General features: G+C 46.7%; 12 non-coding genes across 12 annotated transcripts; all 12 read left to right on the top strand.

The window, feature by feature from the left end:
• Positions 1-884: 884 nt before the first annotated feature.
• trnal-uag (transfer RNA leucine (anticodon UAG)) lies at positions 885-966 on the top strand. Its single transcript has one exon. It is a non-coding gene; the product is annotated as a tRNA-Leu (tRNA).
• A 1,948-nt stretch (positions 967-2,914) lies between these two features.
• On the top strand, positions 2,915-2,996 carry trnal-uag (transfer RNA leucine (anticodon UAG)). Its single transcript has one exon. It is a non-coding gene; the product is annotated as a tRNA-Leu (tRNA).
• Positions 2,997-4,946: 1,950 nt separating this feature from the next.
• Positions 4,947-5,028, top strand: trnal-uag (transfer RNA leucine (anticodon UAG)). Its single transcript has one exon. It is a non-coding gene; the product is annotated as a tRNA-Leu (tRNA).
• A 1,956-nt stretch (positions 5,029-6,984) lies between these two features.
• Positions 6,985-7,066, top strand: trnal-uag (transfer RNA leucine (anticodon UAG)). Its single transcript has one exon. It is a non-coding gene; the product is annotated as a tRNA-Leu (tRNA).
• A 1,930-nt stretch (positions 7,067-8,996) lies between these two features.
• trnal-uag (transfer RNA leucine (anticodon UAG)) lies at positions 8,997-9,078 on the top strand. Its single transcript has one exon. It is a non-coding gene; the product is annotated as a tRNA-Leu (tRNA).
• A 1,930-nt stretch (positions 9,079-11,008) lies between these two features.
• Positions 11,009-11,090, top strand: trnal-uag (transfer RNA leucine (anticodon UAG)). Its single transcript has one exon. It is a non-coding gene; the product is annotated as a tRNA-Leu (tRNA).
• Positions 11,091-13,020: 1,930 nt separating this feature from the next.
• Positions 13,021-13,102, top strand: trnal-uag (transfer RNA leucine (anticodon UAG)). The gene has a single exon. It is a non-coding gene; the product is annotated as a tRNA-Leu (tRNA).
• Positions 13,103-15,032: 1,930 nt separating this feature from the next.
• trnal-uag (transfer RNA leucine (anticodon UAG)) lies at positions 15,033-15,114 on the top strand. Its single transcript has one exon. It is a non-coding gene; the product is annotated as a tRNA-Leu (tRNA).
• Positions 15,115-17,044: 1,930 nt separating this feature from the next.
• trnal-uag (transfer RNA leucine (anticodon UAG)) lies at positions 17,045-17,126 on the top strand. The gene has a single exon. It is a non-coding gene; the product is annotated as a tRNA-Leu (tRNA).
• Positions 17,127-19,055: 1,929 nt separating this feature from the next.
• On the top strand, positions 19,056-19,137 carry trnal-uag (transfer RNA leucine (anticodon UAG)). The gene has a single exon. It is a non-coding gene; the product is annotated as a tRNA-Leu (tRNA).
• Positions 19,138-21,066: 1,929 nt separating this feature from the next.
• trnal-uag (transfer RNA leucine (anticodon UAG)) lies at positions 21,067-21,148 on the top strand. The gene has a single exon. It is a non-coding gene; the product is annotated as a tRNA-Leu (tRNA).
• Positions 21,149-23,077: 1,929 nt separating this feature from the next.
• Positions 23,078-23,159, top strand: trnal-uag (transfer RNA leucine (anticodon UAG)). Its single transcript has one exon. It is a non-coding gene; the product is annotated as a tRNA-Leu (tRNA).
• Positions 23,160-24,842: the final 1,683 nt, after the last annotated feature.

Genomic DNA, 24,842 nt, shown 5'->3' with positions numbered 1-24,842 from the left:
TTTACACTACAGGGAATTTGTTTACACAGCAGAACGCACCTTCATGCATGTCTCTCTCTTCATCTCAGTCTCCGTTTCCCTGTCTGTCTACCTCCCTCTCTGTTTCTCTCGCAGTCTCGGTATTCCCTCAGTCTCTGCTTCGTGTTATTCGGTCTGTCTGTCTGTCTGTCTCTCTCTCTTTGGTTTCCGCAGTGTCTTTCTCTGTCCCTCCCTTTGTATGGCCAGAAAGACCCTCTCCGGTTTTTTCTGTGTCCTTTTGTGTCCGTCCCATTGTCGGTGGTGTAATACTGAGTGTCCTTGTGACATTGTGCAGCCAAGTGAGCCTGCAAACATGGGTGCTGCGGGGTCCGGGTCTCTGGGTGGTTTGAGGGCCATGCTATAGTTTTCAACACACTGGATGCTGACATTCGTCTCGCTAACACACAGGCCTGTGAGGCATCGGAACCTAAGCACCAGCCGGGATCCCCCACCAGCCGAAAGCAGAGTGGCGCAGCGGAAGCGTGCTGGGCCCATAACCCAGAGGTCGATGGATCGAAACCATCCTCTGCTAGTCGCATTCTTATTTACAGCAGCAATAAAATCCTCTATTGCTAGCAACAATCAAACGCACTTATTTTTATCACACTTTACTTACACCAACTTCCTGCTTGCAATAAACAACAGGGATAAATTATGAATGAAATTTACAATGGTTGTGTTCCAGCAAACGTCTATTTATTAGAGTTGCCCTGTGAACACGTAGCTTCTTCTGATCTACTGGGTTGCATCAGAAGTGAGTTTGCCGTCCACGAATTTAATTTCCTTTTGTTTCCCCTGGTATTTACAAGACCGTGCCACATTTCAATCGCCAGGTACTAGTTTCAGATTGCGTAACGGCTGGATGTGGTAGCGTGGCCGAGCGGTCTAAGGCGCTGGATTTAGGCTCCAGTCTCTTCGGGGGCGTGGGTTCGAATCCCACCGCTGCCAGATATTGCGACATTCCTAAATTTCGTCGCTTCACCAACAGCAGTAAAACGGGCAGGCATGACGGTTTTGTGTCACCTTTTCCTTCAGTTGCTACATACAGGCAGATCCGATTCACAGAATTTCCACTGGTCCACAATTGGCCTGAACCCCGCACCGAACAGGACAAACACCGTCACCCAGCCAACTGAATTCAGGCCGTTCACTCACTCGTCTGCACATCTGCTGCCTCTCACTTATTCAGATATGCACCACTTTTACATTTTTCTTTCTTCCATTTCTTGCAATCTATCGACCGTGCTCCCCCATTGCTGTCACTCTCGCACCCACCATCTCTCCGTCGTTTCCCCGTTCGCCCTTCCAAACTTGCCGGTTGAACAGCACCTCCCATTCACTCGTGTGCTGCAATCCGATTAATTTAACACGAGTATCTTTTTTTCATTCTAACCTATCCAGACAGCGGAAGTTACATTAAGACATGGTTAAGAGAAGATGCATTCTGCAAAAGAAAGGTGTGGGGGAGGGGATCTGGACCCTGACTTCAGGATGAGAGTCAGATGTGTTTTTCATAGCAATAGTCTGAGGAAGCTGTGATTAGGAGGGCACATTATTCCTATTGTTCTCTCCTCTTAGAATTATGCAAAATTTCAGGCTCAATGCGTTAGGTTTTTTATCACACTTTATGCTTTACTTACAGCAACTTCCTTCTTGCAATAAACACAAGAACCTGCAACACAACTTTCAAAACACTTTATTCGCACCAACAGAAGCTGCAAATGCTGCAAAGTTGCAGCAGCCTTGGCCTTCCCCTTTCTCTCAAAGCATTCCTGCAGCGCCGCGTCGCCAGCACCAGATGATGCTCTTGGCCTTTACACTACAGGGAATACCTCCACACAAAACGTACACCGTTACACAACACGGAGTACCTTCACACAACAGGAAACACATTACTCAATAGCGGACATCTTTACAAAGCACAAAAAACCTCTAAAAAGACAGGGAGAATATGTACACAACAGCGACCATCTTTACACAAGTGGGAACAATTTTATATAACAGGGAACATTTTTACACTACAGGGAATTTGTTTACACAGCAGAACGCACCTTCATGCATGTCTCTCTCTTCATCTCAGTCTCCGTTTCCCTGTCTGTCTACCTCCCTCTCTGTTTCTCTCGCAGTCTCGGTATTCCCTCAGTCTCTGCTTCGTGTTATTCGGTCTGTCTGTCTGTCTGTCTCTCTCTCTTTGGTTTCCGCAGTGTCTTTCTCTGTCCCTCCCTTTGTATGGCCAGAAAGACCCTCTCCGGTTTTTTCTGTGTCCTTTTGTGTCCGTCCCATTGTCGGTGGTGTAATACTGAGTGTCCTTGTGACATTGTGCAGCCAAGTGAGCCTGCAAACATGGGTGCTGCGGGGTCCGGGTCTCTGGGTGGTTTGAGGGCCATGCTATAGTTTTCAACACACTGGATGCTGACATTCGTCTCGCTAACACACAGGCCTGTGAGGCATCGGAACCTAAGCACCAGCCGGGATCCCCCACCAGCCGAAAGCAGAGTGGCGCAGCGGAAGCGTGCTGGGCCCATAACCCAGAGGTCGATGGATCGAAACCATCCTCTGCTAGTCGCATTCTTATTTACAGCAGCAATAAAATCCTCTATTGCTAGCAACAATCAAACGCACTTATTTTTATCACACTTTACTTACACCAACTTCCTGCTTGCAATAAACAACAGGGATAAATTATGAATGAAATTTACAATGGTTGTGTTCCAGCAAACGTCTATTTATTAGAGTTGCCCTGTGAACACGTAGCTTCTTCTGATCTACTGGGTTGCATCAGAAGTGAGTTTGCCGTCCACGAATTTAATTTCCTTTTGTTTCCCCTGGTATTTACAAGACCGTGCCACATTTCAATCGCCAGGTACTAGTTTCAGATTGCGTAACGGCTGGATGTGGTAGCGTGGCCGAGCGGTCTAAGGCGCTGGATTTAGGCTCCAGTCTCTTCGGGGGCGTGGGTTCGAATCCCACCGCTGCCAGATATTGCGACATTCCTAAATTTCGTCGCTTCACCAACAGCAGTAAAACGGGCAGGCATGACGGTTTTGTGTCACCTTTTCCTTCAGTTGCTACATACAGGCAGATCCGATTCACAGAATTTCCACTGGTCCACAATTGGCCTGAACCCCGCACCGAACAGGACAAACACCGTCACCCAGCCAACTGAATTCAGGCCGTTCACTCACTCGTCTGCACATCTGCTGCCTCTCACTTATTCAGATATGCACCACTTTTACATTTTTCTTTCTTCCATTTCTTGCAATCTATCGACCGTGCTCCCCCATTGCTGTCACTCTCGCACCCACCATCTCTCCGTCGTTTCCCCGTTCGCCCTTCCAAACTTGCCGGTTGAACAGCACCTCCCATTCACTCGTGTGCTGCAATCCGATTAATTTAACACGAGTATCTTTTTTTCATTCTAACCTATCCAGACAGCGGAAGTTACATTAAGACATGGTTAAGAGAAGATGCATTCTGCAAAAGAAAGGTGTGGGGGAGGGGATCTGGACCCTGACTTCAGGATGAGAGTCAGATGTGTTTTTCATAGCAATAGTCTGAGGAAGCTGTGATTAGGAGGGCACATTATTCCTATTGTTCTCTCCTCTTAGAATTATGCAAAATTTCAGGCTCAATGCGTTAGGTTTTTTATCACACTTTATGCTTTACTTACAGCAACTTCCTTCTTGCAATAAACACAAGAACCTGCAACACAACTTTCAAAACACTTTATTCGCACCAACAGAAGCTGCAAATGCTGCAAAGTTGCAGCAGCCTTGGCCTTCCCCTTTCTCTCAAAGCATTCCTGCAGCGCCGCGTCGCCAGCACCAGATGATGCTCTTGGCCTTTACACTACAGGGAATACCTCCACACAAAACGTACACCGTTACACAACACGGAGTACCTTCACACAACAGGAAACACATTACTCAATAGCGGACATCTTTACAAAGCACAAAAAACCTCTAAAAAGACAGGGAGAATATGTACACAACAGCGACCATCTTTACACAAGTGGGAACAATTTTATATAACAGGGAACATTTTTACACTACAGGGAATTTGTTTACACAGCAGAACGCACCTTCATGCATGTCTCTCTCTTCATCTCAGTCTCCGTTTCCCTGTCTGTCTACCTCCCTCTCTGTTTCTCTCGCAGTCTCGGTATTCCCTCAGTCTCTGCTTCGTGTTATTCGGTCTGTCTGTCTGTCTGTCTCTCTCTCTTTGGTTTCCGCAGTGTCTTTCTCTGTCCCTCCCTTTGTATGGCCAGAAAGACCCTCTCCGGTTTTTTCTGTGTCCTTTTGTGTCCGTCCCATTGTCGGTGGTGTAATACTGAGTGTCCTTGTGACATTGTGCAGCCAAGTGAGCCTGCAAACATGGGTGCTGCGGGGTCCGGGTCTCTGGGTGGTTTGAGGGCCATGCTATAGTTTTCAACACAGCCTGGATGCTGACATTCGTCTCGCTAACACACAGGCCTGTGAGGCATCGGAACCTAAGCACCAGCCGGGATCCCCCACCAGCCGAAAGCAGAGTGGCGCAGCGGAAGCGTGCTGGGCCCATAACCCAGAGGTCGATGGATCGAAACCATCCTCTGCTAGTCGCATTCTTATTTACAGCAGCAATAAAATCCTCTATTGCTAGCAACAATCAAACGCACTTATTTTTATCACACTTTACTTACACCAACTTCCTGCTTGCAATAAACAACAGGGATAAATTATGAATGAAATTTACAATGGTTGTGTTCCAGCAAACGTCTATTTATTAGAGTTGCCCTGTGAACACGTAGCTTCTTCTGATCTACTGGGTTGCATCAGAAGTGAGTTTGCCGTCCACGAATTTAATTTCCTTTTGTTTCCCCTGGTATTTACAAGACCGTGCCACATTTCAATCGCCAGGTACTAGTTTCAGATTGCGTAACGGCTGAATGTGGTAGCGTGGCCGAGCGGTCTAAGGCGCTGGATTTAGGCTCCAGTCTCTTCGGGGACGTGGGTTCGAATCCCACCGCTGCCAGATATTGCGACATTCCTAAATTTCGTCGCTTCACCAACAGCAGTAAAACGGGCAGGCATGACGGTTTTGTGTCACCTTTTCCTTCAGTTGCTACATACAGGCAGATCCGATTCACAGAATTTCCACTGGTCCACAATTGGCCTGAACCCCGCACCGAACAGGACAAACACCGTCACCCAGCCAACTGAATTCAGGCCGTTCACTCACTCGTCTGCGCATCTGCTGCCTCTCACTTATTCAGATATGCACCACTTTTACATTTTTCTTTCTTCCATTTCTTGCAATCTATGGACCGTGCTCCCCCATTGCTGTCACTCTCGCACCCACCATCTCTCCGTCGTTTCCCCGTTCGCCCTTCCAAACTTACCGGTTGAACAGCACCTCCCATTCACTCGTGTGCTGCAATCCGATTAATTTAACACGAGTATCTTTTTTTCATTCTAACCTATCCAGACAGCGAAAGTTACATTAAGACATGGTTAAGAGAAGATGCATTCTGCAAAAGAAAAGTGTGGGGGAGGGGATCTGGACCCTGACTTCAGGATGAGAGTCAGATGTGTTTTTCATAGCAATAGTCTGAGGAAGATGTGATTAGGAGGGCACATTATTCCTATTGTTCTCTCCTCTTAGAATTATGCAAAATTTCAGGCTCAATGCGTTAGGTTTTTTATCACACTTTATGCTTTACTTACAGCAACTTCCTTCTTGCAATAAACACAAGAACCTGCAACACAACTTTCAAAACACTTTATTCGCACCAACAGAAGCTGCAAATGCTGCAAAGTTGCAGCAGCCTTGGCCTTCCCCTTTCTCTCAAAGCATTCCTGCAGCGCCGCGTCGCCAGCACCAGATGATGCTCTTGGCCTTTACACTACAGGGAATACCTCCACACAAAACGTACACCGTTACACAACACGGAGTACCTTCACACAACAGGAAACACATTACTCAATAGCGGACATCTTTACAAAGCACAAAAAACCTCTAAAAAGACAGGGAGAATATGTACACAACAGCGACCATCTTTACACAAGTGGGAACAATTTTATATAACAGGGAACATTTTTACACTACAGGGAATTTGTTTACACAGCAGAACGCACCTTCATGCATGTCTCTCTCTTCATCTCAGTCTCCGTTTCCCTGTCTGTCTACCTCCCTCTCTGTTTCTCTCGCAGTCTCGGTTTTCCCTCAGTCTCTGTCTCTGCTTCGTGTTATTCGGTCTGTCTGTCTGTCTGTCTCTCTCTCTTTGGTTTCCGCAGTGTCTTTCTCTGTCCCTCCCTTTGTATGGCCAGAAAGACCCTCTCCGTTTTTTTCTGTGTCCTTTTGTGTCCGTCCCATTGTCGGTGGTGTAATACTGAGTGTCCTTGTGACATTGTGCAGCCAAGTGAGCCTGCAAACACGGGTGCTGCGGGGTCCGGGTCTCTGGGTGGTTTGAGGGCCATGCTATAGTTTTCAACACAGCTTGGATGCTGACATTCGTCTCGCTAACACACAGGCCTGTGAGGCATCAGAACCTAAGCACCAGCCGGGATCCCACACCAGCCGAAAGCAGAGTGGCGCAGCGGAAGCGTGCTGGGCCCATAACCCAGAGGTCGATGGATCGAAACCATTCTCTGCTAGTCGCATTCTTATTTACACCAGCAATAAAATCCTCTATTGCTAGCAACAATCAAACGCACTTATTTATATCACACTTTACTTACACCAACTTCCTGCTTGCAATACACAACAGGGATAAATTATGAATGAAATTTACAATGGTTGTGTTCCAGCAAACGTCTATTTATTAGAGTTGCCCTGTGAACACGTAGCTTCTTCTGATCTACTGGGTTGCATCAGAAGTGAGTTTGCCGTCCACGAATTTAATTTCCTTTTGTTTCCCCTGATATTTACAAGACCATGCCACATTTCAATCACCAGGTACTAGTTTCAGATTGTGTAAGGGCTGGATGTGGTAGCGTGGCCGAGCGGTCTAAGGCGCTGGATTTAGGCTCCAGTCTCTTCGGGGGCGTGGGTTCGAATCCCACCGCTGCCAGATATTGCGACATTTCTAAATTTCGTCGCTTCACCAACAGCAGTAAACCGGGCAGGCATGCCGGTTTTGTGTCACCTTTTCCTTCAGTTGCTACATGCAGGCAGATCCGATTCGCAGAATTTCCACTGGTCCACAATTGGCCTGAACCCCGCACCGAACAGTACAAACACCGTTCACTCACTCGTCTGCACACCTGCTGCCTCTCACTTATTCAGATATGCACCACTTTTACATTTTTCTTTCTTCCATTTCTTGCAATCTATGGACCGTGCTCCCCCATTGCTGTCACTCTCGCACCCACCATCTCTCCGTCGTTTCCCCGTTCGCCCTTCCAAACTTACCGGTTGAACAGCACCTCCCATTCACTCGTGTGCTGCAATCCGATTAATTTAACACGAGTATCTTTTTTTCATTCTAACCTATCCAGACAGCGAAAGTTACATTAAGACATGGTTAAGAGAAGATGCATTCTGCAAAAGAAAAGTGTGGGGGAGGGGATCTGGACCCTGACTTCAGGATGAGAGTCAGATGTGTTTTTCATAGCAATAGTCTGAGGAAGATGTGATTAGGAGGGCACATTATTCCTATTGTTCTCTCCTCTTAGAATTATGCAAAATTTCAGGCTCAATGCGTTAGGTTTTTTATCACACTTTATGCTTTACTTACAGCAACTTCCTTCTTGCAATAAACACAAGAACCTGCAACACAACTTTCAAAACACTTTATTCGCACCAACAGAAGCTGCAAATGCTGCAAAGTTGCAGCAGCCTTGGCCTTCCCCTTTCTCTCAAAGCATTCCTGCAGCGCCGCGTCGCCAGCACCAGATGATGCTCTTGGCCTTTACACTACAGGGAATACCTCCACACAAAACGTACACCGTTACACAACACGGAGTACCTTCACACAACAGGAAACACATTACTCAATAGCGGACATCTTTACAAAGCACAAAAAACCTCTAAAAAGACAGGGAGAATATGTACACAACAGCGACCATCTTTACACAAGTGGGAACAATTTTATATAACAGGGAACATTTTTACACTACAGGGAATTTGTTTACACAGCAGAACGCACCTTCATGCATGTCTCTCTCTTCATCTCAGTCTCCGTTTCCCTGTCTGTCTACCTCCCTCTCTGTTTCTCTCGCAGTCTCGGTTTTCCCTCAGTCTCTGTCTCTGCTTCGTGTTATTCGGTCTGTCTGTCTGTCTGTCTCTCTCTCTTTGGTTTCCGCAGTGTCTTTCTCTGTCCCTCCCTTTGTATGGCCAGAAAGACCCTCTCCGTTTTTTTCTGTGTCCTTTTGTGTCCGTCCCATTGTCGGTGGTGTAATACTGAGTGTCCTTGTGACATTGTGCAGCCAAGTGAGCCTGCAAACACGGGTGCTGCGGGGTCCGGGTCTCTGGGTGGTTTGAGGGCCATGCTATAGTTTTCAACACAGCTTGGATGCTGACATTCGTCTCGCTAACACACAGGCCTGTGAGGCATCAGAACCTAAGCACCAGCCGGGATCCCACACCAGCCGAAAGCAGAGTGGCGCAGCGGAAGCGTGCTGGGCCCATAACCCAGAGGTCGATGGATCGAAACCATTCTCTGCTAGTCGCATTCTTATTTACACCAGCAATAAAATCCTCTATTGCTAGCAACAATCAAACGCACTTATTTATATCACACTTTACTTACACCAACTTCCTGCTTGCAATACACAACAGGGATAAATTATGAATGAAATTTACAATGGTTGTGTTCCAGCAAACGTCTATTTATTAGAGTTGCCCTGTGAACACGTAGCTTCTTCTGATCTACTGGGTTGCATCAGAAGTGAGTTTGCCGTCCACGAATTTAATTTCCTTTTGTTTCCCCTGATATTTACAAGACCATGCCACATTTCAATCACCAGGTACTAGTTTCAGATTGTGTAATGGCTGGATGTGGTAGCGTGGCCGAGCGGTCTAAGGCGCTGGATTTAGGCTCCAGTCTCTTCGGGGGCGTGGGTTCGAATCCCACCGCTGCCAGATATTGCGACATTTCTAAATTTCGTCGCTTCACCAACAGCAGTAAACCGGGCAGGCATGCCGGTTTTGTGTCACCTTTTCCTTCAGTTGCTACATGCAGGCAGATCCGATTCGCAGAATTTCCACTGGTCCACAATTGGCCTGAACCCCGCACCGAACAGTACAAACACCGTTCACTCACTCGTCTGCACACCTGCTGCCTCTCACTTATTCAGATATGCACCACTTTTACATTTTTCTTTCTTCCATTTCTTGCAATCTATGGACCGTGCTCCCCCATTGCTGTCACTCTCGCACCCACCATCTCTCCGTCGTTTCCCCGTTCGCCCTTCCAAACTTACCGGTTGAACAGCACCTCCCATTCACTCGTGTGCTGCAATCCGATTAATTTAACACGAGTATCTTTTTTTCATTCTAACCTATCCAGACAGCGAAAGTTACATTAAGACATGGTTAAGAGAAGATGCATTCTGCAAAAGAAAAGTGTGGGGGAGGGGATCTGGACCCTGACTTCAGGATGAGAGTCAGATGTGTTTTTCATAGCAATAGTCTGAGGAAGATGTGATTAGGAGGGCACATTATTCCTATTGTTCTCTCCTCTTAGAATTATGCAAAATTTCAGGCTCAATGCGTTAGGTTTTTTATCACACTTTATGCTTTACTTACAGCAACTTCCTTCTTGCAATAAACACAAGAACCTGCAACACAACTTTCAAAACACTTTATTCGCACCAACAGAAGCTGCAAATGCTGCAAAGTTGCAGCAGCCTTGGCCTTCCCCTTTCTCTCAAAGCATTCCTGCAGCGCCGCGTCGCCAGCACCAGATGATGCTCTTGGCCTTTACACTACAGGGAATACCTCCACACAAAACGTACACCGTTACACAACACGGAGTACCTTCACACAACAGGAAACACATTACTCAATAGCGGACATCTTTACAAAGCACAAAAAACCTCTAAAAAGACAGGGAGAATATGTACACAACAGCGACCATCTTTACACAAGTGGGAACAATTTTATATAACAGGGAACATTTTTACACTACAGGGAATTTGTTTACACAGCAGAACGCACCTTCATGCATGTCTCTCTCTTCATCTCAGTCTCCGTTTCCCTGTCTGTCTACCTCCCTCTCTGTTTCTCTCGCAGTCTCGGTTTTCCCTCAGTCTCTGTCTCTGCTTCGTGTTATTCGGTCTGTCTGTCTGTCTGTCTCTCTCTCTTTGGTTTCCGCAGTGTCTTTCTCTGTCCCTCCCTTTGTATGGCCAGAAAGACCCTCTCCGTTTTTTTCTGTGTCCTTTTGTGTCCGTCCCATTGTCGGTGGTGTAATACTGAGTGTCCTTGTGACATTGTGCAGCCAAGTGAGCCTGCAAACACGGGTGCTGCGGGGTCCGGGTCTCTGGGTGGTTTGAGGGCCATGCTATAGTTTTCAACACAGCTTGGATGCTGACATTCGTCTCGCTAACACACAGGCCTGTGAGGCATCAGAACCTAAGCACCAGCCGGGATCCCACACCAGCCGAAAGCAGAGTGGCGCAGCGGAAGCGTGCTGGGCCCATAACCCAGAGGTCGATGGATCGAAACCATTCTCTGCTAGTCGCATTCTTATTTACACCAGCAATAAAATCCTCTATTGCTAGCAACAATCAAACGCACTTATTTATATCACACTTTACTTACACCAACTTCCTGCTTGCAATACACAACAGGGATAAATTATGAATGAAATTTACAATGGTTGTGTTCCAGCAAACGTCTATTTATTAGAGTTGCCCTGTGAACACGTAGCTTCTTCTGATCTACTGGGTTGCATCAGAAGTGAGTTTGCCGTCCACGAATTTAATTTCCTTTTGTTTCCCCTGATATTTACAAGACCATGCCACATTTCAATCACCAGGTACTAGTTTCAGATTGTGTAATGGCTGGATGTGGTAGCGTGGCCGAGCGGTCTAAGGCGCTGGATTTAGGCTCCAGTCTCTTCGGGGGCGTGGGTTCGAATCCCACCGCTGCCAGATATTGCGACATTTCTAAATTTCGTCGCTTCACCAACAGCAGTAAACCGGGCAGGCATGCCGGTTTTGTGTCACCTTTTCCTTCAGTTGCTACATGCAGGCAGATCCGATTCGCAGAATTTCCACTGGTCCACAATTGGCCTGAACCCCGCACCGAACAGTACAAACACCGTTCACTCACTCGTCTGCACACCTGCTGCCTCTCACTTATTCAGATATGCACCACTTTTACATTTTTCTTTCTTCCATTTCTTGCAATCTATGGACCGTGCTCCCCCATTGCTGTCACTCTCGCACCCACCATCTCTCCGTCGTTTCCCCGTTCGCCCTTCCAAACTTACCGGTTGAACAGCACCTCCCATTCACTCGTGTGCTGCAATCCGATTAATTTAACACGAGTATCTTTTTTTCATTCTAACCTATCCAGACAGCGAAAGTTACATTAAGACATGGTTAAGAGAAGATGCATTCTGCAAAAGAAAAGTGTGGGGGAGGGGATCTGGACCCTGACTTCAGGATGAGAGTCAGATGTGTTTTTCATAGCAATAGTCTGAGGAAGATGTGATTAGGAGGGCACATTATTCCTATTGTTCTCTCCTCTTAGAATTATGCAAAATTTCAGGCTCAATGCGTTAGGTTTTTTATCACACTTTATGCTTTACTTACAGCAACTTCCTTCTTGCAATAAACACAAGAACCTGCAACACAACTTTCAAAACACTTTATTCGCACCAACAGAAGCTGCAAATGCTGCAAAGTTGCAGCAGCCTTGGCCTTCCCCTTTCTCTCAAAGCATTCCTGCAGCGCCGCGTCGCCAGCACCAGATGATGCTCTTGGCCTTTACACTACAGGGAATACCTCCACACAAAACGTACACCGTTACACAACACGGAGTACCTTCACACAACAGGAAACACATTACTCAATAGCGGACATCTTTACAAAGCACAAAAAACCTCTAAAAAGACAGGGAGAATATGTACACAACAGCGACCATCTTTACACAAGTGGGAACAATTTTATATAACAGGGAACATTTTTACACTACAGGGAATTTGTTTACACAGCAGAACGCACCTTCATGCATGTCTCTCTCTTCATCTCAGTCTCCGTTTCCCTGTCTGTCTACCTCCCTCTCTGTTTCTCTCGCAGTCTCGGTTTTCCCTCAGTCTCTGTCTCTGCTTCGTGTTATTCGGTCTGTCTGTCTGTCTGTCTCTCTCTCTTTGGTTTCCGCAGTGTCTTTCTCTGTCCCTCCCTTTGTATGGCCAGAAAGACCCTCTCCGTTTTTTTCTGTGTCCTTTTGTGTCCGTCCCATTGTCGGTGGTGTAATACTGAGTGTCCTTGTGACATTGTGCAGCCAAGTGAGCCTGCAAACACGGGTGCTGCGGGGTCCGGGTCTCTGGGTGGTTTGAGGGCCATGCTATAGTTTTCAACACAGCTTGGATGCTGACATTCGTCTCGCTAACACACAGGCCTGTGAGGCATCAGAACCTAAGCACCAGCCGGGATCCCACACCAGCCGAAAGCAGAGTGGCGCAGCGGAAGCGTGCTGGGCCCATAACCCAGAGGTCGATGGATCGAAACCATTCTCTGCTAGTCGCATTCTTATTTACACCAGCAATAAAATCCTCTATTGCTAGCAACAATCAAACGCACTTATTTATATCACACTTTACTTACACCAACTTCCTGCTTGCAATACACAACAGGGATAAATTATGAATGAAATTTACAATGGTTGTGTTCCAGCAAACGTCTATTTATTAGAGTTGCCCTGTGAACACGTAGCTTCTTCTGATCTACTGGGTTGCATCAGAAGTGAGTTTGCCGTCCACGAATTTAATTTCCTTTTGTTTCCCCTGATATTTACAAGACCATGCCACATTTCAATCACCAGGTACTAGTTTCAGATTGTGTAATGGCTGGATGTGGTAGCGTGGCCGAGCGGTCTAAGGCGCTGGATTTAGGCTCCAGTCTCTTCGGGGGCGTGGGTTCGAATCCCACCGCTGCCAGATATTGCGACATTTCTAAATTTCGTCGCTTCACCAACAGCAGTAAACCGGGCAGGCATGCCGGTTTTGTGTCACCTTTTCCTTCAGTTGCTACATGCAGGCAGATCCGATTCGCAGAATTTCCACTGGTCCACAATTGGCCTGAACCCCGCACCGAACAGTACAAACACCGTTCACTCACTCGTCTGCACACCTGCTGCCTCTCACTTATTCAGATATGCACCACTTTTACATTTTTCTTTCTTCCATTTCTTGCAATCTATGGACCGTGCTCCCCCATTGCTGTCACTCTCGCACCCACCATCTCTCCGTCGTTTCCCCGTTCGCCCTTCCAAACTTACCGGTTGAACAGCACCTCCCATTCACTCGTGTGCTGCAATCCGATTAATTTAACACGAGTATCTTTTTTTCATTCTAACCTATCCAGACAGCGAAAGTTACATTAAGACATGGTTAAGAGAAGATGCATTCTGCAAAAGAAAAGTGTGGGGGAGGGGATCTGGACCCTGACTTCAGGATGAGAGTCAGATGTGTTTTTCATAGCAATAGTCTGAGGAAGATGTGATTAGGAGGGCACATTATTCCTATTGTTCTCTCCTCTTAGAATTATGCAAAATTTCAGGCTCAATGCGTTAGGTTTTTTATCACACTTTATGCTTTACTTACAGCAACTTCCTTCTTGCAATAAACACAAGAACCTGCAACACAACTTTCAAAACACTTTATTCGCACCAACAGAAGCTGCAAATGCTGCAAAGTTGCAGCAGCCTTGGCCTTCCCCTTTCTCTCAAAGCATTCCTGCAGCGCCGCGTCGCCAGCACCAGATGATGCTCTTGGCCTTTACACTACAGGGAATACCTCCACACAAAACGTACACCGTTACACAACACGGAGTACCTTCACACAACAGGAAACACATTACTCAATAGCGGACATCTTTACAAAGCACAAAAAACCTCTAAAAAGACAGGGAGAATATGTACACAACAGCGACCATCTTTACACAAGTGGGAACAATTTTATATAACAGGGAACATTTTTACACTACAGGGAATTTGTTTACACAGCAGAACGCACCTTCATGCATGTCTCTCTCTTCATCTCAGTCTCCGTTTCCCTGTCTGTCTACCTCCCTCTCTGTTTCTCTCGCAGTCTCGGTTTTCCCTCAGTCTCTGTCTCTGCTTCGTGTTATTCGGTCTGTCTGTCTGTCTGTCTCTCTCTCTTTGGTTTCCGCAGTGTCTTTCTCTGTCCCTCCCTTTGTATGGCCAGAAAGACCCTCTCCGTTTTTTTCTGTGTCCTTTTGTGTCCGTCCCATTGTCGGTGGTGTAATACTGAGTGTCCTTGTGACATTGTGCAGCCAAGTGAGCCTGCAAACACGGGTGCTGCGGGGTCCGGGTCTCTGGGTGGTTTGAGGGCCATGCTATAGTTTTCAACACAGCTTGGATGCTGACATTCGTCTCGCTAACACACAGGCCTGTGAGGCATCAGAACCTAAGCACCAGCCGGGATCCCACACCAGCCGAAAGCAGAGTGGCGCAGCGGAAGCGTGCTGGGCCCATAACCCAGAGGTCGATGGATCGAAACCATTCTCTGCTAGTCGCATTCTTATTTACACCAGCAATAAAATCCTCTATTGCTAGCAACAATCAAACGCACTTATTTATATCACACTTTACTTACACCAACTTCCTGCTTGCAATACACAACAGGGATAAATTATGAATGAAATTTACAATGGTTGTGTTCCAGCAAACGTCTATTTATTAGAGTTGCCCTGTGAACACGTAGCTTCTTCTGATCTACTGGGTTGCATCAGAAGTGAGTTTGCCGTCCACGAATTTAATTTCCTTTTGTTTCCCCTGATATTTACAAGACCATGCCACATTTCAATCACCAGGTACTAGTTTCAGATTGTGTAATGGCTGGATGTGGTAGCGTGGCCGAGCGGTCTAAGGCGCTGGATTTAGGCTCCAGTCTCTTCGGGGGCGTGGGTTCGAATCCCACCGCTGCCAGATATTGCGACATTTCTAAATTTCGTCGCTTCACCAACAGCAGTAAACCGGGCAGGCATGCCGGTTTTGTGTCACCTTTTCCTTCAGTTGCTACATGCAGGCAGATCCGATTCGCAGAATTTCCACTGGTCCACAATTGGCCTGAACCCCGCACCGAACAGTACAAACACCGTTCACTCACTCGTCTGCACACCTGCTGCCTCTCACTTATTCAGATATGCACCACTTTTACATTTTTCTTTCTTCCATTTCTTGCAATCTATGGACCGTGCTCCCCCATTGCTGTCACTCTCGCACCCACCATCTCTCCGTCGTTTCCCCGTTCGCCCTTCCAAACTTACCGGTTGAACAGCACCTCCCATTCACTCGTGTGCTGCAATCCGATTAATTTAACACGAGTATCTTTTTTTCATTCTAACCTATCCAGACAGCGAAAGTTACATTAAGACATGGTTAAGAGAAGATGCATTCTGCAAAAGAAAAGTGTGGGGGAGGGGATCTGGACCCTGACTTCAGGATGAGAGTCAGATGTGTTTTTCATAGCAATAGTCTGAGGAAGATGTGATTAGGAGGGCACATTATTCCTATTGTTCTCTCCTCTTAGAATTATGCAAAATTTCAGGCTCAATGCGTTAGGTTTTTTATCACACTTTATGCTTTACTTACAGCAACTTCCTTCTTGCAATAAACACAAGAACCTGCAACACAACTTTCAAAACACTTTATTCGCACCAACAGAAGCTGCAAATGCTGCAAAGTTGCAGCAGCCTTGGCCTTCCCCTTTCTCTCAAAGCATTCCTGCAGCGCCGCGTCGCCAGCACCAGATGATGCTCTTGGCCTTTACACTACAGGGAATACCTCCACACAAAACGTACACCGTTACACAACACGGAGTACCTTCACACAACAGGAAACACATTACTCAATAGCGGACATCTTTACAAAGCACAAAAAACCTCTAAAAAGACAGGGAGAATATGTACACAACAGCGACCATCTTTACACAAGTGGGAACAATTTTATATAACAGGGAACATTTTTACACTACAGGGAATTTGTTTACACAGCAGAACGCACCTTCATGCATGTCTCTCTCTTCATCTCAGTCTCCGTTTCCCTGTCTGTCTACCTCCCTCTCTGTTTCTCTCGCAGTCTCGGTTTTCCCTCAGTCTCTGTCTCTGCTTCGTGTTATTCGGTCTGTCTGTCTGTCTGTCTCTCTCTCTTTGGTTTCCGCAGTGTCTTTCTCTGTCCCTCCCTTTGTATGGCCAGAAAGACCCTCTCCGTTTTTTTCTGTGTCCTTTTGTGTCCGTCCCATTGTCGGTGGTGTAATACTGAGTGTCCTTGTGACATTGTGCAGCCAAGTGAGCCTGCAAACACGGGTGCTGCGGGGTCCGGGTCTCTGGGTGGTTTGAGGGCCATGCTATAGTTTTCAACACAGCTTGGATGCTGACATTCGTCTCGCTAACACACAGGCCTGTGAGGCATCAGAACCTAAGCACCAGCCGGGATCCCACACCAGCCGAAAGCAGAGTGGCGCAGCGGAAGCGTGCTGGGCCCATAACCCAGAGATCGATGGATCGAAACCATTCTCTGCTAGTCGCATTCTTATTTACACCAGCAATAAAATCCTCTATTGCTAGCAACAATCAGACGCACTTATTTATATCACACTTTACTTACACCAACTTCCTGCTTGCAATACACAACAGGGATAAATTATGAATGAAATTTACAATGGTTGTGTTCCAGCAAACGTCTATTTATTAGAGTTGCCCTGTGAACACGTAGCTTCTTCTGATCTACTGGGTTGCATCAGAAGTGAGTTTGCCGTCCACGAATTTAATTTCCTTTTGTTTCCCCTGGTATTTGCAAGACCATGCCACATTTCAATCACCAGGTACTAGCTTCAGATTGCGTAACGGCTGGATGTGGTAGCGTGGCCGAGCGGTCTAAGGTGCTGGATTTAGGCTCCAGTCTCTTCGGGGGCGTGGGTTCGAATACCACCGCTGCCAGATATTGCGACATTTCTAAATTTCGTCGCTTCACCAACAGCAGTAAACCGGGCAGGCATGCCGGTTTTGTGTCACCTTTTCCTTCAGTTGCTACATACAGGCAGATCCGATTCGCAGAATTTCCACTGGTCCACAATTGGCCTGAACCCCGCACCGAACAGTACAAACACCGTTCACTCACTCGTCTGCACACCTGCTGCCTCTCACTTATTCAGATATGCACCACTTTTACATTTTTCTTTCTTCCATTTCTTGCAATCTATCGACCGTGCTCCCCCATTGCTGTCACTCGCGCACCCACCATCTCTCCGTCGTTTCCCCGTTCGCCCTTCCAAACTTGCCAGTTGAACAGCACCTCCCATTCACTCGTGTGCTGTAATCCGATTAATTTAACACGAGTATCTTTTTTTCATTCTAAACTATCCAGACAGCGAAAGTTACGTTAAGACATGGTTAAGAGAAGATGCATTCTGCAAAAGAAAAGTGTGGGGGAGGGGATCTGGACCCTGACTTCAGGATGAGAGTCAGATGTGTTTTTCATAGCATTAGTCTGAGGAAGATGTGATTAGGAGGGCACATTATTCCTATTGTTCTCTCCTCTTAGAATTATGCAAAATTTCAGGCTCAATGCGTCAGGTTTTTTATCACACTTTATGCTTTTCTTACAGCAACTTCCTTCTTGCAATAAACACAAGAACCTGCAACACAACTTTCAAAACACTTTATTCGCACCAACAGAAGCTGCAAATGCTGCAAAGTTGCAGCAGCCTTGGCCTTCCCCTTTCTCTCAACGCATTCCTGCAGCGCCGCGCCGCCAGCACCAGATGATGCTCTTGGCCTTTACACTACAGGGAATACCTCCACACAAAACGGAACACCGTTACACAACACGGAGTACCTTTACACAACAGGAAACACATTACTCAATAGCGGACATCTTTACAAAGCACACAAAACCTCTAAAAAAACAGGGAGAATCTGTACACAACAACGACCATCTTTACACAAGAGGGAACAATTTTATACAACAGGGAACATTTTTACACTACAGGGAATTTGTTTACACAGCAGAACGCACCTTCATGCATGTCTCTCTCTTCATCTCAGTCTCCGTTTCCCTGTCTGTCTACCTCCCTCTCTGTTTCTCTCGCAGTCTCGGTTTTCCCTCTGTCTCTGCTTCGTGTTATTCGGTCTGTCTGTCTGTCTGTCTGTCTCTCTCTCTTTGGTTTCCGCAGTGTCTTTCTCTGTCCCTCCCTTTGTATTGCCAGAAAGACCCTTGCCGGTTTTTTCTGTGTCCTTTTGTGTCCGTCCCATTGTCGGTGGTGTAATACTGAGTGTCCTTGTGACATTGTGCAGCCAAGTGAGCCTGCAAACACGGGTGCTGCGGGGTCCGGGTCTCTGGATGGTTTGAGGGCCATGCTATAGTTTTCAACACAGCCTGGATGCTGACATTTGTCTCGCTAAAACACAGGCCTGTGAGGCATCGAAACCTAAGCACCAGCCGGGATCCCACACCAGCCGAAAGCAGAGATGCGCAGCGGAAGCGTGCTGGGCCCATAACCCAGAGATCGATGGATCGAAACCATCCTCTGCTAGTCGCATACTTATTTACACCAGCAAAAAAATCCTCTGCTGCTAGCAACAATCAAACGCACTTATTTTTATCACACTTTACTTACACCAACTTCCTGCTTGCAATACACAAGAGGGATAATTTATGAATGAAATTTACAATGATTGTGTTCCAGCAAACGTCTATTTATTAGAGTTGCCCTGTGAACACGCAGCTTCTTCTGATCTACTGGGTTGCATCAGAAGTGAGTTTGCCGTCCACGAATTTAATTTCCTTTTGTTTCCCCTGGTATTTACAAGACCGTGCCACATTTCAATCACCAGGTACTAGTTTCAGATTGTGTAATGGCTGGATGTGGTAGCGTGGCCGAGCGGTCTAAGGCGCTGGATTTAGGCTCCAGTCTCTTCGGGGGCGTGGGTTCGAATCCCACCGCTGCCAGATATTGCGACATTCCTAAATTTCGTCGCTTCACCAACAGCAGTAAACCGGGCAGGCATGCCGGTTTTGTGTCACCTTTTCCTTCAGTTGCTACATGCAGGCAGATCCGATTCGCAGAATTTCCACTGGTCCACAATTGGCCTGAACCCCGCACCGAACAGTACAAACACCGTTCACTCACTCGTCTGCACACCTGCTGCCTCTCACTTATTCAGATATGCACCACTTTTACATTTTTCTTTCTTCCATTTCTTGCAATCTATGGACCGTGCTCCCCCATTGCTGTCACTCTCGCACCCACCATCTCTCCGTCGTTTCCCCGTTCGCCCTTCCAAACTTACCGGTTGAACAGCACCTCCCATTCACTCGTGTGCTGCAATCCGATTAATTTAACACGAGTATCTTTTTTTCATTCTAACCTATCCAGACAGCGAAAGTTACATTAAGACATGGTTAAGAGAAGATGCATTCTGCAAAAGAAAAGTGTGGGGGAGGGGATCTGGACCCTGACTTCAGGATGAGAGTCAGATGTGTTTTTCATAGCAATAGTCTGAGGAAGATGTGATTAGGAGGCACATTATTCCTATTGTTCTCTCCTCTTAGAATTATGCAAAATTTCAGGCTCAATGCGTTAGGTTTTTTATCACACTTTATGCTTTACTTACAGCAACTTCCTTCTTGCAATAAACACAAGAACCTGCAACACAACTTTCAAAACACTTTATTCGCACCAACAGAAGCTGCAAATGCTGCAAAGTTGCAGCAGCCTTGGCCTTCCCCTTTCTCTCAAAGCATTCCTGCAGCGCCGCGTCGCCAGCACCAGATGATGCTCTTGGCCTTTACACTACAGGGAATACCTCCACACAAAACGTACACCGTTACACAACACGGAGTACCTTCACACAACAGGAAACACATTACTCAATAGCGGACATCTTTACAAAGCACAAAAAACCTCTAAAAAGACAGGGAGAATATGTACACAACAGCGACCATCTTTACACAAGTGGGAACAATTTTATATAACAGGGAACATTTTTACACTACAGGGAATTTGTTTACACAGCAGAACGCACCTTCATGCATGTCTCTCTCTTCATCTCAGTCTCCGTTTCCCTGTCTGTCTACCTCCCTCTCTGTTTCTCTCGCAGTCTCGGTTTTCCCTCAGTCTCTGTCTCTGCTTCGTGTTATTCGGTCTGTCTGTCTGTCTGTCTCTCTCTCTTTGGTTTCCGCAGTGTCTTTCTCTGTCCCTCCCTTTGTATGGCCAGAAAGACCCTCTCCGTTTTTTTCTGTGTCCTTTTGTGTCCGTCCCATTGTCGGTGGTGTAATACTGAGTGTCCTTGTGACATTGTGCAGCCAAGTGAGCCTGCAAACACGGGTGCTGCGGGGTCCGGGTCTCTGGGTGGTTTGAGGGCCATGCTATAGTTTTCAACACAGCTTGGATGCTGACATTCGTCTCGCTAACACACAGGCCTGTGAGGCATCAGAACCTAAGCACCAGCCGGGATCCCACACCAGCCGAAAGCAGAGTGGCGCAGCGGAAGCGTGCTGGGCCCATAACCCAGAGGTCGATGGATCGAAACCATTCTCTGCTAGTCGCATTCTTATTTACACCAGCAATAAAATCCTCTATTGCTAGCAACAATCAAACGCACTTATTTATATCACACTTTACTTACACCAACTTCCTGCTTGCAATACACAACAGGGATAAATTATGAATGAAATTTACAATGGTTGTGTTCCAGCAAACGTCTATTTATTAGAGTTGCCCTGTGAACACGTAGCTTCTTCTGATCTACTGGGTTGCATCAGAAGTGAGTTTGCCGTCCACGAATTTAATTTCCTTTTGTTTCCCCTGATATTTACAAGACCATGCCACATTTCAATCACCAGGTACTAGTTTCAGATTGTGTAATGGCTGGATGTGGTAGCGTGGCCGAGCGGTCTAAGGCGCTGGATTTAGGCTCGAGTCTCTTCGGGGGCGTGGGTTCGAATCCCACCGCTGCCAGATATTGCGACATTTCTAAATTTCGTCGCTTCACCAACAGCAGTAAACCGGGCAGGCATGCCGGTTTTGTGTCACCTTTTCCTTCAGTTGCTACATGCAGGCAGATCCGATTCGCAGAATTTCCACTGGTCCACAATTGGCCTGAACCCCGCACCGAACAGTACAAACACCGTTCACTCACTCGTCTGCACACCTGCTGCCTCTCACTTATTCAGATATGCACCACTTTTACATTTTTCTTTCTTCCATTTCTTGCAATCTATGGACCGTGCTCCCCCATTGCTGTCACTCTCGCACCCACCATCTCTCCGTCGTTTCCCCGTTCGCCCTTCCAAACTTACCGGTTGAACAGCACCTCCCATTCACTCGTGTGCTGCAATCCGATTAATTTAACACGAGTATCTTTTTTTCATTCTAACCTATCCAGACAGCGAAAGTTACATTAAGACATGGTTAAGAGAAGATGCATTCTGCAAAAGAAAAGTGTGGGGGAGGGGATCTGGACCCTGACTTCAGGATGAGAGTCAGATGTGTTTTTCATAGCAATAGTCTGAGGAAGATGTGATTAGGAGGCACATTATTCCTATTGTTCTCTCCTCTTAGAATTATGCAAAATTTCAGGCTCAATGCGTTAGGTTTTTTATCACACTTTATGCTTTACTTACAGCAACTTCCTTCTTGCAATAAACACAAGAACCTGCAACACAACTTTCAAAACACTTTATTCGCACCAACAGAAGCTGCAAATGCTGCAAAGTTGCAGCAGCCTTGGCCTTCCCCTTTCTCTCAAAGCATTCCTGCAGCGCCGCGTCGCCAGCACCAGATGATGCTCTTGGCCTTTACACTACAGGGAATACCTCCACACAAAACGTACACCGTTACACAACACGGAGTACCTTCACACAACAGGAAACACATTACTCAATAGCGGACATCTTTACAAAGCACAAAAAACCTCTAAAAAGACAGGGAGAATATGTACACAACAGCGACCATCTTTACACAAGTGGGAACAATTTTATATAACAGGGAACATTTTTACACTACAGGGAATTTGTTTACACAGCAGAACGCACCTTCATGCATGTCTCTCTCTTCATCTCAGTCTCCGTTTCCCTGTCTGTCTACCTCCCTCTCTGTTTCTCTCGCAGTCTCGGTTTTCCCTCAGTCTCTGTCTCTGCTTCGTGTTATTCGGTCTGTCTGTCTGTCTGTCTCTCTCTCTTTGGTTTCCGCAGTGTCTTTCTCTGTCCCTCCCTTTGTATGGCCAGAAAGACCCTCTCCGTTTTTTTCTGTGTCCTTTTGTGTCCGTCCCATTGTCGGTGGTGTAATACTGAGTGTCCTTGTGACATTGTGCAGCCAAGTGAGCCTGCAAACACGGGTGCTGCGGGGTCCGGGTCTCTGGGTGGTTTGAGGGCCATGCTATAGTTTTCAACACAGCTTGGATGCTGACATTCGTCTCGCTAACACACAGGCCTGTGAGGCATCAGAACCTAAGCACCAGCCGGGATCCCACACCAGCCGAAAGCAGAGTGGCGCAGCGGAAGCGTGCTGGGCCCATAACCCAGAGGTCGATGGATCGAAACCATTCTCTGCTAGTCGCATTCTTATTTACACCAGCAATAAAATCCTCTATTGCTAGCAACAATCAAACGCACTTATTTATATCACACTTTACTTACACCAACTTCCTGCTTGCAATACACAACAGGGATAAATTATGAATGAAATTTACAATGGTTGTGTTCCAGCAAACGTCTATTTATTAGAGTTGCCCTGTGAACACGTAGCTTCTTCTGATCTACTGGGTTGCATCAGAAGTGAGTTTGCCGTCCACGAATTTAATTTCCTTTTGTTTCCCCTGATATTTACAAGACCATGCCACATTTCAATCACCAGGTACTAGTTTCAGATTGTGTAATGGCTGGATGTGGTAGCGTGGCCGAGCGGTCTAAGGCGCTGGATTTAGGCTCGAGTCTCTTCGGGGGCGTGGGTTCGAATCCCACCGCTGCCAGATATTGCGACATTTCTAAATTTCGTCGCTTCACCAACAGCAGTAAACCGGGCAGGCATGCCGGTTTTGTGTCACCTTTTCCTTCAGTTGCTACATGCAGGCAGATCCGATTCGCAGAATTTCCACTGGTCCACAATTGGCCTGAACCCCGCACCGAACAGTACAAACACCGTTCACTCACTCGTCTGCACACCTGCTGCCTCTCACTTATTCAGATATGCACCACTTTTACATTTTTCTTTCTTCCATTTCTTGCAATCTATGGACCGTGCTCCCCCATTGCTGTCACTCTCGCACCCACCATCTCTCCGTCGTTTCCCCGTTCGCCCTTCCAAACTTACCGGTTGAACAGCACCTCCCATTCACTCGTGTGCTGCAATCCGATTAATTTAACACGAGTATCTTTTTTTCATTCTAACCTATCCAGACAGCGAAAGTTACATTAAGACATGGTTAAGAGAAGATGCATTCTGCAAAAGAAAAGTGTGGGGGAGGGGATCTGGACCCTGACTTCAGGATGAGAGTCAGATGTGTTTTTCATAGCAATAGTCTGAGGAAGATGTGATTAGGAGGGCACATTATTCCTATTGTTCTCTCCTCTTAGAATTATGCAAAATTTCAGGCTCAATGCGTTAGGTTTTTTATCACACTTTATGCTTTACTTACAGCAACTTCCTTCTTGCAATAAACACAAGAACCTGCAACACAACTTTCAAAACACTTTATTCGCACCAACAGAAGCTGCAAATGCTGCAAAGTTGCAGCAGCCTTGGCCTTCCCCTTTCTCTCAAAGCATTCCTGCAGCGCCGCGTCGCCAGCACCAGATGATGCTCTTGGCCTTTACACTACAGGGAATACCTCCACACAAAACGTACACCGTTACACAACACGGAGTACCTTCACACAACAGGAAACACATTACTCAATAGCGGACATCTTTACAAAGCACAAAAAACCTCTAAAAAGACAGGGAGAATATGTACACAACAGCGACCATCTTTACACAAGTGGGAACAATTTTATATAACAGGGAACATTTTTACACTACAGGGAATTTGTTTACACAGCAGAACGCACCTTCATGCATGTCTCTCTCTTCATCTCAGTCTCCGTTTCCCTGTCTGTCTACCTCCCTCTCTGTTTCTCTCGCAGTCTCGGTTTTCCCTCAGTCTCTGTCTCTGCTTCGTGTTATTCGGTCTGTCTGTCTGTCTGTCTCTCTCTCTTTGGTTTCCGCAGTGTCTTTCTCTGTCCCTCCCTTTGTATGGCCAGAAAGACCCTCTCCGTTTTTTTCTGTGTCCTTTTGTGTCCGTCCCATTGTCGGTGGTGTAATACTGAGTGTCCTTGTGACATTGTGCAGCCAAGTGAGCCTGCAAACACGGGTGCTGCGGGGTCCGGGTCTCTGGGTGGTTTGAGGGCCATGCTATAGTTTTCAACACAGCTTGGATGCTGACATTCGTCTCGCTAACACACAGGCCTGTGAGGCATCAGAACCTAAGCACCAGCCGGGATCCCACACCAGCCGAAAGCAGAGTGGCGCAGCGGAAGCGTGCTGGGCCCATAACCCAGAGGTCGATGGATCGAAACCATGCTCTGCTAGTCGCATTCTTATTTACACCAGCAATAAAATCCTCTATTGCTAGCAACAATCAAACGCACTTATTTATATCACACTTTACTTACACC

This window comes from Somniosus microcephalus, unplaced genomic scaffold (genome assembly GCF_052327205.1).
Source record: "Somniosus microcephalus isolate GS21.2 unplaced genomic scaffold, FLI_Smic_1.0 scaffold1631, whole genome shotgun sequence".
Lineage (NCBI taxonomy): Eukaryota > Metazoa > Chordata > Chondrichthyes > Squaliformes > Somniosidae > Somniosus > Somniosus microcephalus.
This window is presented reverse-complemented; position numbering and strand designations above follow the sequence as displayed.